Source organism: Eublepharis macularius, chromosome 3, assembly GCF_028583425.1.
Source record: "Eublepharis macularius isolate TG4126 chromosome 3, MPM_Emac_v1.0, whole genome shotgun sequence".
NCBI lineage: Eukaryota > Metazoa > Chordata > Lepidosauria > Squamata > Eublepharidae > Eublepharis > Eublepharis macularius.
In genome coordinates this window covers 153,738,038-153,751,743 of record NC_072792.1, presented here as the reverse complement: position 1 = coordinate 153,751,743, position 13,706 = coordinate 153,738,038, and the positions used below count along the sequence as shown (strand labels likewise).

Below are 13,706 nucleotides of genomic sequence, written 5' to 3'. Positions count from 1 at the left end.
TATTTGTGATTGAAGTCTGAAAAATTTAACTCCAGCTAAATGTATCTGTTTGCTAGTTCACTTCGGGCTTGATAACTTCCCATCACATATGTTATCTTAGCATTGCCTAGAAAAAACCAAGCCTAATTCAGTGGTTTTGACAATCGGCAAAATGTCTAGGTCTGGTCTACAAACTGCTTCCTCTTGCTCCTTCTTGAGCAAGAGAAGCCATCTTTTTTCTGGACCCCAGTATCTAAGACTTAGCTGACCACAAGTCTTGACAATAGGACTCCTCCTTTATATCTCTGCAAACTGCTTAGAAGTCATGATATTGGGAGGAAAACAAGACCTTCCTGTATACTCAGAAAAACATTATCACAATGGGTAGGCTGTCAGTGTGTGCTGTTAAGGGCACAAAGAGTGGAGGGGCTGAACCGATTTCCAGCACTGCACCTTTCGCTACTATTGTCAATCATATATATGGAAAGGGAGATCCATTTAGTACATTTGTTTCCCACTTCTTCCAAACAACTCAGGAAAGCACACACCATTCTTCCTTCGTTTTATTCTCACAAAAATTCTGTGAGGTGAGTGAGGCTGAGAGTGAGCAGGCCAAGGTTATCCAACAGGCTTCTGGGGTTATGAACTCTGGGCCCTCAGGATCCTAGTCTAACCTGCTAACCCCTACGTTGTGCTGGCTTTAAAATAAGAGAACTGCTGCATATAAAGATGCATACTGAAACAAACTCTTGAACTGCACGTGCATGCTACTAGAATTAAAATCAATTTTTTTAACAACTGGATCCTTCTTCTAATAATTACTCACATCAGACTATCATGACCCTACAACTCCTCCACCCCGCACAAATCAGGGAATAACATTTTCTGCTGTGCTTTAATAGCAGGGTTATTCAAACTAGTAGACTCTCCCCCTATAATAATGGAACAGGGCTCCCAGGATTGGCTCAAGATTGCCCAGTAAGCTTCAGTCTGATCTCTCCACTCCTAGTGCAACACTCATCCCGCTCTTTCTGAGCCTGTGGGCACCTTTGGAATTCTGATACAGAGGGGTAAGTGCAACCACAAAACGGCTGCCAAAAGACACAGAGCCACCTGCAAAATGTCAGAGAGTGAGATTATGTATCACTGTAATAGTAACTCTAACATTTCAGGTAGAAGCTCTGTTTAACAGAATGTTTCTTAAAATGAACATTTTGCTTTAAAATATTTTCTTGCAAGCATATATTTTTGCATACCTTCAGTCACACAGTAAAGATTCTTGTGCTGCGGTGGCAGCAGCTGCCAAACCAATGCTTTTAAAAATCTGCACAGCAAATCAGACTTCCACCAGAGAATCAGAAGTCCTGCTAGGCAAAAGACCCACCCGGCCCTGCTTACTTTCTAAAAACACTTGGTGGGCAACAGCACTGTTGTCTATGGGTGCCATGGCACCCATAAGAACTATTTTGGGAACCCCTGCATTATACAATACTGGTGGCTATGATACGATTATACGATACCAAACGTAACAGCAGACAGCCAATAAGCGTTTTTTATTTGTGTGGAACCCTCATTGCAAACACAAGCATGCTTGGCTTATTCTGTTCAAGTGAGTGAAGTTTGTTTGCTTCTAAATATACCATAAACAGTTTCTTATGATGCTAATCCATAATGCATAGGATAATCCCGAACACTTAGTATTGTCAGTATAATTAATTGCATAGAGATATGGAGCATCTTAGTAACAGACTAGGCAATAATTAAATAATCTCGATGTTGAGAAGGGAGTCTCTATTTGAGTTACACCTTTTTACTGCTTAGCTAAATAGGATCATCAGCATCTCCAAGATAATTTGATCCAAGAAAACACAGTGACCTATTTCAGATATCAGGAATATTCTGAGGGTTCTGACGGCTTCTCTCCTCCCACTTTCTGTTTACAGTGCCAGGGCACCCAAATTGAGAAAACCATGGTTACTGCTAACCAGAGTTTGCCTGTAGATTAGAATCTGGTTTAGGAGCAAATAGCAGTTACTGGTAATCAGCATTTGCCCAATTCAGGTCTCACAGCAAACAATGATTACTGAAATGCAGGAAATTGAGAAGGTAATTGGCATGCACTAAAGGAGAAAGGAATAGGGAAACATTCAATCCTACAGTCCTGCTTCCAGTGATCAAACTGGGTTAATATGTCCAGACTAGACCCATGTGTATGAAGTGCGACATTTTCTTTCTAGTTGCCTTTCTGGCTTGGTTCTATTTTATTTCTATTTCCATTTATTATTACTAATACTCATAGACCAGATGGTCAAGCACCAAAATAACAGGAAGTGTATAATTATAAGTACAATAATTACATTATAAAATATTATTTAAAATTTACCACTACAAGGATCGCTTTGTTAAAATATTGGTGCGTTGGACCCCATTTATTTTTATTCTATGCCTTTATTTACTTTATGAATTTCTGCTGCAAATATCACCTTGGTATAAAAAAACCCCCAATTTTCCGAGAAATTATGCCTATTTCTTTAAAATTTAAAAGGCGTTTTGTGAAGAGAAAACATTTTTACGGCTTATGCAAACTGTGTGCTCAGATCCAATTTTGGGAAGCACAAAGTTAGCTTTCATCCTCTTTTACAAATTGTGGAAGTATGAAATAGTTGCACTAGATCGGCTTTCTTTCTGCTTTCAATGTAAACAGTAGTAGCTAATAAAATACCACACAATTCCCAGGAACTTTTATGAGTCTGAGATACCAAAGGTTGAGGAAACCTAAGAATACTCAAGTTCTCCCAAACAGAGAATTACCAAAACATCACCCAGAGTAAATGGCAAGTTCAAATATGTCAGTGACTGGAGAAGACTGGTGTTTGTATTAGGGCAGGACCCATACCCAGTGTTTCTTCCATCATTCCTGCCTTGGGAGAAGTGCTTTTCAATGCAGGAAATTGAGTCTACATTGAGGAAGCCTGGCTAGGGGCAAGTCCCCATCACTTTCTCCATAACTGAATGATTACATATTTACATATAAATATGTTTCCATATTACAGCCACCGTATGGCACCCACTTGAAGTGACTCCAAATGAAGGTTGTTTGCATATGGTAAACCAGCATTAAAGCAATTCACAAGGCAGTTGAATTCTATACCAGTTTGGTGTAGTGGTTAACAGCAGCAGGACTCTAATCTGGAGAGACAGGTTTGATTCCCCACTCCTCCCCTTGAAGCCAGCTGGGTGACCTTGGGTCAGTCACAGCTTCTTGGAGCTCTCTCAGCTCCACCCACTTCTCAGGGTGATTGCTGTAGAGATAATAATAACAAACTTTGTAAACTGCTCTGAGTGGGCATTAAGTTGATCTACAGGGCGGTACATAAATTGAATGTTGTTATTATTATGCTATTATACACCAGCAGAATGACCCGCAATGTATCGCTACTAGAGATGGGCACAAAACAAACTACGGAACAAAATTCCATATGGAATGGCCAGTTCATAGTCAAAGAACCACACGTTCCATGGGACCGCGTTTTTCCGGACCAAACGAACCTTTCTTAACGTTCCATTGCCAGTTCAGACACTTTTGGCACCAAATACTCCCTTGTCCAGGCAACGGTGGCAGTCTTTAGCTTGCCCCCAATCTGAGGCCTCCAGGCTTGATTGGCAGCTGTCCCTGCCAACTAGAGAGCTCCCACTCTGGCCTATCCAGCCTGGAAAAGGGGGGGTAGAATCTCCAAGGCAACTGAGAAGATGGGCCTTCAGCAGCCATGGTAACACCAATCTCTTCCTTCCAAAACCATGTTAAGCAGGTTTTTCTGCCAACCAGAGTGCTCCTGTGTTGTTCAATCTCTTGGTTTTTTCCATAAATAGGGGAAGCCGTATGATTCCTGGTTTCAGTTTCTCTAGAGTGGGAGAGGGAGGAGAGCTTAGTGGCTGGCTGTGGTGTTGGGATTGGGATTGGAACTTGAATCTTTGGCCTACACTTCTGGCTGCTGGAAAAGGGGATGAAAAGCCTCTTTTCTCTTGCTTTCTCGTTTTTCTTACTGACTGGGGAGGTGTTTGGGAAAAGGGTACTTTTTTCCTTTCTTCCCCCGCCCCAATCCTAGTCTCCTCCCCCCCCAGAACCTCAAACCAGTTCGGAAATTGGGTGAGTTCATTAAATTCGTGTTCTGCAGAAATTAACGAACCATGAACCGAGCGGCTCCTTTTTTTTCCGTTCGGTGCCCATCTCTAATCACTACATATGAATCCACATACAACCGTTGTCACGTGGAGAAATTTAAAACAGAATCAGCAGAGACAGTGGCATCACAACAAATGGCAATAAGGTGGAAATATTTCAACAAGTCAATGGGGACATTTATAGACTAAAGAAATTAAATTTACAGATTGCCAAATGTTAAGAGAAAATTGATATATTACTGCAAAGGACATTGCAAAAATCAGTAAGGATTATAGCGGAAAGTGTTGGAAATGTCAATGTATGGATGCAACCTTCTATTATATGTGGTGGATATGTAAGAAGACAAGAAGCTATTGGATAAAAATACATGAGGAGATGCAAGAGATATTGAAGTTCCACTTTTGCTGGACCCTAAAAATATGTTATTAAATATTTTACCAAGTAATATAATAAAAGAGCATAGAGGACATTTTAAATGTATGCTAACAGCAGTGATAGTAGTATATTCAACAAAAAGGAAGGCAGAATCTTGTCCAGGTATGACTGATTGGATGAATAAATTTTATGAATATGCATCAGTGGTAAAATTAACAACTTATAAACATAACAGACCAAATGAAGAATTTCAGAAAAAATGGAAACCTTTTTTGAATATGTAGTTGTAAATTAAGGATTAAATATAATTACTAATAAAATAGATCAGTTGTTAAGTCAAATAGTTAAATTAGTAAATAAAAAATATGTAATAAAAAACCCCAACATATGGCAATAAGACTGCCAGTATGGTGAAGTGGTTAATGTCGTACTAGGATCTGAGAGACCAAGATTCTACTGTATGTTATTATCCTGCTCATACCGTATAGTCTTCGACTTCTGTAATACCATTTTCTGCATTGTTAACACATCCTGTCTAATACTTTTTGCATTGATTCATATTTCTCTAATCCTAGTATGTTGCTTGTTGGATGTCACACCCTACTGACTGCACTGACTTACACTTTGTAATCAACCTTGAGTCTCAGTATGGAAGGTGGACTATAAATAAAGTAAATGAATAAATACTTTGCTGTGAAATGGATAGTAGAGATTATGGATGTAGCTGTGTGAGTTCTGTAAATGACAGACTGATATATCACATTGCTGATGTGAGCAGACTTTTCCGTGAGTGCCAAAAACAGTGAGAATTAGCCCTAAGAAAGTATCCAGCCAACAAAACGTAAACAAAGTTGATAACTTGTCCTTATGTTTTGCACACAAATAATGAAATGGAATAAAACCCTCCTGGTTCCCTTAATTTGAAGCTGTTCACATATTTATTGCCTCAATTTATCTCACTTTTTCTTCCTTCTGACAGTCAGCATCAAATGAAGTTCAGCTGCTGATCATACAAGGTCACCAAGACCAATCATGCCCCATGCTTAAGGTTTTGTAGGAATTTTCTATAAACCAACAAATAACTGCTGTGCAGTGCATTTTCAATAATTATCAATATTTTCCCGTTATAGCAACTGATAACAGGCTGTTTTAAAAAAATCTGACCAAATCTCCTACAGATACCGCCCCCAATATCCCATTTCAAAGAGGAATCCTTTCCCTTACAAATATAAGCAAATCAGCGGGAGCTATGCATTCTAACCATATTTCCATTACGTGGGTTGGCAAGCAGGTGCAAAAGTCAACTAACTACATGACTTAAATGATGGGCAAACAAACGCAATCGGGTCTTTTTATTATTAAATGTCGCGGTTCTGTATCCTACTTGCAAACAAACTCGGGGTTCCCTGTGAGTGTTCTGGCTCTCAGTTCTTGCATTACAAGGGGAAGAATAAGAAAAAGACAAAATATACACCTGATTACAAGAAAACAAAAAAGATCTCCAAAGACAGCGCTGTTCCTAAAATCAGAAACTTCAGCACGTGAGTTTGAACAACCACTGCCTGTACGGCTGGTGCTCGAGACCCCTCCTCTAAGACAGCCAGCCCCCTTCTTCTGCCTGGCTGAAGGCAAGCGAGGCCACCACGAGTGACCATAAATAGCTGGACTCGTCCCTTTTCTCGTTTCATCTTCAGGTTCATTGCATCAGACAGCTCCTCCGCGCCAACCCCTCCCAACAGCAAAAAATGTATCTTGCGAGAGGAAAAAAGGTAACGGGAGAGCTGGCAAAAGCACAGCAGACGGGAGAGGATAACGGAGAGCAGAAGAGGCGGCGGCGTGCTTAGCGATGACTCACTATATAGGAAGAACCATCGGCCCTTCCCGGGTAACTGAAAAAAGCACCATGTAAGGCAAGGCGGAATTCGATCAGCCGGTCAGCGCCAGGGTCCCGCAGCTGGGAAGGGGAAAGAGTCGGGGAGGGAACGAGGGAAGGGCGCCGCGACCCCAGAGCCGGCCCGCGTGTCCGCTGCTTCCATCCACCTAAGCAGGGCGCGTGTTTCCGCCCTCCGCCTCCTCTTCTCGCTCACCACTATAAATATTGCATCATGCACCACGCTGAGCAAAATGGACTCCCAAGCGCCTGGCATGTGGCTGAGCGCCTGAGCACATGTCGACCGGCGCCGTTCAGAAGACAAGGCGGCCGGACCGAGCCGGATCCGCGCGCAACGAGCTCACGGCACAGATGGCCAGGAGAAGCGGGCGAGCCTGTCCGAGGCACGAACTCTCCGGCTCGGGCCATCCTCGCAAGGTTATTCCCCACTCACTCCGGGAGGCCAGAAGGAGAAAGAAAGGGCAGAAGAGGGGAGACCTGACCGCGAGAGGAGAGCGCCTCCACACTCACCCTGGACTGAGCCCCAATCCGGAGAAGTTCCCGCTAAAGAGACGCTGGCAACCGGCTGGAAAAGCGAGCGCTTTGGGCGGCGAGGAGCTTCGGGAAGAGCGAGAGGCAAGCGGAGCCGCCCGGCTGTTGCGGTGGAGGGAGGAAAACGCAAAAGAGTAACCGCTGCTGCTGTCGGCGCTGGCAGGACTGGCTACCTCGCGTCTTACAACCGCTCCCGCGGGCTCCTGGAGTGGCCTGGCTCCTCCTCCCTTTGGTGAATGAAGGAGGGGAAGCCACGGGCAAGAAGGGCGGAGGAAAGAGGGCGGCGGCGAAGGGCCGCCTCTTCCTCCCCCACCTCCTCCAGTCCAGCGTGCCAAGTAGGCAGGCGTCCCCGCCGCCGGCAGCAAAGGATGGCCGCCGTCTCGGGGCGGGAGGAAAGGCACCTTCGGAGGCGCGACGAACGGCCGCCAGCTGCCCTTTCCGCTTGGCCCTCAACGGCGGGAAGGCCGGGCTCCAGCGCGCGCGTAAAAACGGGCAAGAGCGCGCGGCGCTCCAGCATAAACATTCCCGCCCAGAGGTGTGTCTGGAGGCAGGGCTGTGACGCCTCGTCGCTTTGTGGCTTTCCCGCTCTCGTTCTTCGGAGGGGGGAGAAGAAGAGGGAAACGTCCAAAAAGTAATACGCTGCCCAATGGCTTAAGGGGCGGGAGACTGTTCCGCACGCCTGGGTAGCTTCTACAGTTGCCAAACTTCGCTGGCACGTGTGTTGTATCTTGCGAGAGGAGAATGGCACAATTCCGTTTTTTGGTGTTTTGTAGCTTCTGTAAAGCCCTCACGTTTACGTATTAAAACTCTTCTGTCTTTCGGCACAAACGTACCCTCCCCCGTACAAAACACTCTTAAATTTTTACAAAGGGCTAGACGGATGACTAACAGAAAAGCAGGGAAAGGCTAAGCAAACTTTTGAAAGCTCGGGAGCTTTTTGCAGCAGGCACTTATTTTCCCTTGAAATTAGATGGATTTAAGAATATTTAATTTTGTCTGGAGCAGTGCCCCTATTATTTTTAAATGCCATTCAAAGAACCATTGCTGGGTCGACAAACATACCACAATAGAACAAGGCCTCCTTTTCAATTGAAGCAATGAGGTAGAAAAGTTTTTCTTGGAGGAAGGCTGTTTTAATCTGTCACCCACAGCAATTGTTTCTCATTCCAAAAACAAACATCTACAGTTGAAATAGAAGATTTAGAGAAGCAAAGCAACTCCGTTTTCCATAAGTCTTATATAATTTGCTGTGGCAGCTCACTGGATGATTTAGATGAAAGTCATATTGTCAGCCTAACCTACCTCACAGAGTTGTGAGAACAATGAAGGAAAGAATGATGTGAGCTGCTTTGGCTCCCCAGTGAGGAGAAAAGCAGGGTATATATTAAACAAATACATAGAGGGATACAATTGATAGAACTGCAAAATGGTGGGGGGGGCGGGGTTCTCTACCTGAAGAAAGTGCCAGGATTGCATAAAAATCTGGAATCTGAACAAAAATACATTATGAGGTTAAAAGTCCCTCATATAACTCCCTCATATTGTAAGAAAAGAATGCCCACTGAACACTGTAGCTGTTGTGGGTGAGAAGGAGAAAATGAAAGAGGAAAAGAGAGAGAAGCTATCAGAGCTGCCAGGGAAGGGAAAGAAGAAATGGGGGGGGGGGGGTAAAACAGGAGAAAATGAGATGCCACCCACAAAGGATTACAGTACAATACACAGCATGACATGTGTCTTCAAGTGTTGTACAACTGATACTTAGCAGGCAAAAGACAATATAAAATATCTTCACACAGATGGTCAATTAGCATAGCAAGCCTAGAAAAATTGTGTTATTGCCTATTACAGTGCCTATGGCTGATCACTACATTTTTCCTGTATCTGGATTTTACATAGAAATGTCACAAATTGAAATGTGTTTTAATGCCTTTGAGCTTCCTGGTTTTAGGACCCCCCCCCCCTCTATTTGAGTATTTAAGTAATCTGCCAATTTAGAACATTTCATGCACCTGATGAAGTGGACTCTGTTCCATAAACAGCAATGGCACAATAAATCTGCTAGTCTTTAAGGTGCCGTAAGAACCATCATTGGTTTTTTCCCCTTTTATATTAGTGCAAGCTATCCTGTATACTGGATTTTTTAATAACTGAGGCCTTAAAGGATAAAGGCTTTTGCTGATGTATGTTTTTGTTTGCTTGATTTTACCATCTTTTATTTCCTTGAGACTGGACCAACTCCCATTTATTGGAGGAAGACTTGGGGAATTATGTTGGAACTTGCAACTCATATCCACCAGAGCGTATTTTAGAAGCTTCTTAACATTCAAAAGATAACCAAGGATGAAGAGGCCTTTAGAAGAAAGAAAACAAATTTTCACAAGTGACTCTAAGAATGAGTATTACAGCCTAATCCTAAACAGATTTGTTTCAAAGCAAATCCCACCAATGCTTCCTAGGAAGTGTGCAGCTGAACTGCAGGATTTTGAGTCCAGTGGCATCTTAAAGATCAACAGGATTTTCAGAGTAGAAGCTTTAGAGAGTCAAAGCTCCCCTCTTCAGATACAGTTATTCAACTGGATCCGATTCATGTTTACTCACTAGTAAGTCCCTCTGAGTTCAATGGACTATTCCAAAGTAAATGTTTATAAGAGCTCAGCCTTCATTACCATTTCTGTGTGTTTTCATACAAGATACAAAGCAGAAGAGAACCATTCTTAAATAGCATGTGCATAATGTTCCAATGAGGCTCTTGCATTGCCTTGTAGGCACAGAAGATTAAAATCTCATTCTTAACATCACTTGTGAAAAATACCAAAACATGTTCATACTGAGCAGTCTGGCCTGAATCACCGCTTCATGCATCACCTGACATTGCTATCTCGGCTGTGCAAGCCACATTAAACACTTTCAGCACCTATTTCTCAGTCCAAGAGTAGTTAGTTTGAGAACACATTTCTTCCTGAGATTTGCCAGGCCTGAGCCTGATTATCTTTCTTGTGCATTATAAAGGCAAGTTCAGACATTGTAACTCTAACACTGAAGAAACCCAAAAAGACATTTCCATATGTTAGCGCTCTTCCAAAACTCTCTGTTCAGAGAGTGCTGTATTGGAATTGGCACCAAAACCAGTTGAAGGAAGGAAAAGGACAAGATGTTCATGGTGAGGGGTAAAGAAGTACAATATATTTTGACTATTTTAACAAAAAACCAATGTGTTATATTAGGAAGAGATACTGCATTTTAATAAGGTTGATATCCACCTTATACCAGCTCAGGAATATTTAGAAATAAGTAAACAGTCTTAAGTTTTTTTAAAAAAAAATATTTTTAGTACCATTTTAAAGTTTATATTTTGTATCATGGTTTCCCTCAGAGAATTCTGGGGATTGTTTACTGAGGTGCTGAAAATGTTTTGAGATCCTACAGTGATATATGTTCTTTCCTCTCTCTCTCTCTTCTCCCCTCCCCTTCTGTATCTGCCCAGTTTTGATCAGGCATCTGATGAAGAGAACTTGATTCTCGAAAGCTTATGCTACAATAAAATTGGTTAGTCTTAAAGGTGCTACTGGACTCTTTTTGATTTTGCTACTACAGACTAACACGGCTAACTCCTCTGGCCTTAAATTGAGTTACTTCTCATTAACTTCAGTGGACTTAGAAACTTCAGTGGACTTACTTCTCATTAACTTCAGTGGACTAACTTTGCTCAGGATGGTACATGAAGTCTTTTCACACACAACTAAAACTTCCAGTTCTCTCCAGCAAGAGGGAATGACTGTTAAGCTGGTTCAGATTTGTAGGGTAGATTTGGCCTGATGCTTCTATGCAGGAGCTTTCCTCTGGATAGCTACATATTGAATGCATTACTGTCACCAGGAATATACATCACGTGACACCAAATGGGAACCAAGGCAGAAAATCCAGGTGGCAGTGCAATGGAGTAGCTCTTCTGTGTGTCCCTAATACTAGCGTAGGAACCACACTTGATGAGGCATGATCCACCTCAGAGCTCCTTCTCTGGGGAACTGCAGGCACCAAGGAACAGGATGCATCCAGACATTACAACATCAACAGTAGCAGTAAACTGGAAAAGGTATCCCAAAGAAGAAACACTAACCAGTGCAAGGAGATAATTTCTGAGTTGGATTTATTTATTTAATGTATGCCTATACCACTAGTCATAAAAGCTCGAAGTGGTTCCCAGCTAAAAATAATCCATATACAATAAATAATTAAAACACCACTCTATATTATAAGAGTAAGGCACAGTTCTTGTATAATTTGACAACCCATCACAAAAAAAGATGGAGCTGCCCCAGAAAACGTTCTTGCCCCGGTTGAAGCAGTCATCATCACCTCTCTTAGAGCGAGAAACCCAAACATGCCCTAGTGAGATAGAACCTTATTTGGTTGTTGTGGGTTTTCCGGGCTGTATTGCCGTGGTCTTGGCATTGTAGTTCCTGACGTTTCGCCAGCAGCTGTGGCTGGCATCTTCAGAGGCGTAGCACCAAAAGACAGAGATCTCTCAGTGTTGGTGACACTGAGAGATCTCTGTCTTTTGGTGCTACACCTCTGAAGATGCCAGCCACAGCTGCTGGCGAAACGTCAGGAACTACAATGCCAAGACCACGGCAATACAGCCCGGAAAACCCACAACAACCATCGTTCTCCAGCCGTGAAAGCCTTCGACAATACATAGAACCTTATTTGTTTGTTTTATTTGTTTTATTTGTTTGTTTTATTTGTTTTAATCTAGTACAAGAATGTTCTACAAAAAGTGGTTCATGTATTTAGGTAGAAGTTTCGGCTTGGGCTGTTCATTTCTACATTATCTTCTTTTTCTACATATGTAAGAACTTTCTAACTTTGAGCTTTTCCGCACAGCATACTTTAAGCCAGCGCTACTGAGTACTCAAGTTGATTGGTGCTGAATCAGCTTGGGCTCCCGGCATTCCGCACTGCACGACCTCAAGGCGATTTGGTGTCTGCTTTCTCATTCCAGACAAGTTGAAATGTGTCTGTTTGAAGCCACTGTTTGTTGAGGGCTGGAGTTGACATGACTTTAAAAAAAAAATTTCAGTGCATGCTTCGTGATGTTGCAGTGTTGGAGCCCATTCCCTGCCCTGTCTCCCTGTCCCTGTATTTACTGATTGGGCAATCCCGTGCCCACCAATTAAAAAAAAAATCTGGAGAAGCAATTGGTGGTGGAGTTCTGGGGGGAAACCTCCAAAGTACTTTTCGTGCTTGTTCCACTAGCTTCTAGCATCTTGTTCTTATGTGGTTTTGTCTACTTGATGCAAAAGGGCATCTCTCGGTCAGAGCAAAATGTTCACATGCTGCCCAAAAAACAGTGTTCTCACTGGCCTCCTCATATCACATGACCGTGTTCTGGGATGAGGAAGGCGGATTCTTGAGATGAGTGCCCCACCCCCGTTTCTAAATCACCATGAAAATGAGCCCCTGTTGTAAATAAAATAAAAAAGAAAACCCAAGACGTGATTAGTGGGGAATGTGGATTGCCATCAGGGAACAGGACGGACATTGTGCTTAAAGGGGTAGAATGCATGAATGTCTCAGAGCATGTAACTCCCCCTAATTAAAAAGGGGGGGATGGATGCTCAGTTTCTTGGGGCTTGTTTCAGGCCTCTCCTAATGCCAAAGATGAAAAAAGTGAAGATGTGTGTGGGGAGAGGGAGGGTTTCCACAGCCATTTGAGAAACTACTACACAGCCTTACGATCCTTCCTTCACTTAAAAAATAGAAAATAAAGAGGGAGTGTGTAAAGAGTAGGGGAAGGAGGCAGCGGTTTCCGCAGCTATTTGAGAGATGAGGACGCAGCCTTGCAACGTTGTGATCCTTCCCTTACTTAAAAAATAAAAAGCATGAAAAGAGCGGAGGAAGGAGGGAGAAATTTCCACAGCCATTTGAGAGATGAGGACACAGCCTTACGATCCTTCCCTTGCTTAACAAAAAATTAAGAGGGAGTGGTTTCCACAGCCCTTCGAGAAATGAAACTACAGTGTTCCAACCCTTTTTTTAAAAAAAAAAATTAAAATGCAGAAAAGCTCAGAGAGCTGAGGAGGGTGGGAGTGGTGACCAGCAGGTGGCCAACCAATCAGCAGCCAAGGAAAGGAAAAGGCGGGGGAGACTGAGAGCAGAACCACAAGTGACAAAAGGCACAGATTGGACACTTGTCTGCTTACCTCAAGTTTTGATGGGAAATGTAGGCAGCTTGGAGGAATGTTGGACAAGTGACAGTTGAAAAGTCCATTGGACAGCAGTCAGAGAGCAAAGCTGCGAGACCAGGATGCCTACATTTCCCATCAAAACTTGAGGGAAGCTGATAAGTGTCCAATCTGTGCCTTTTGTCACTTGTGGTTCTGCTCAGAGACTAAGAATTCTGCACACACATAAGATGCACCAATGGCGACTCAGCAGCAGCTTCGAAAGAAAACCGCACTATGTCTGCAGAAGAAAAACATGAGGGAAAGAAAATTTAATTCTGTGACCCATGACTCGCTTGCACATGCGGAACTCTGGAGATCATGAGAAGCAGAATGAAATATGAACTGCCGCAATTTGACCATGCAGGAAAACGCTTTGATAGTATGAAAAGTAAACTTTTAAAGAAGGAAAGGCTATATCATGTTAATTGCAGAGAGCTTGAGACAGAAGTTTGCAGTTGTTTATCCCAAGGCACTACTTGGTCAAATAAAAACTGCTGTGGTTGTAATCAAGAATTTGTGG

General features: G+C 42.9%; 1 protein-coding gene across 1 annotated transcript in view; it reads right to left on the bottom strand.

Annotated features, from left to right (window-relative positions):
* SLC7A1 (solute carrier family 7 member 1) overlaps nucleotides 1-7,844 on the bottom strand; it is a 59,848-nt gene extending 52,004 nt beyond the window's left edge. Inside the window, exon 1 of the mRNA XM_054973357.1 lies at nucleotides 6,939-7,844. The gene's annotated coding sequence lies outside the window, so the exon portion shown is untranslated. The remainder of the gene's footprint in view (nucleotides 1-6,938) is intronic.
* Nucleotides 7,845-13,706: the final 5,862 nt, after the last annotated feature.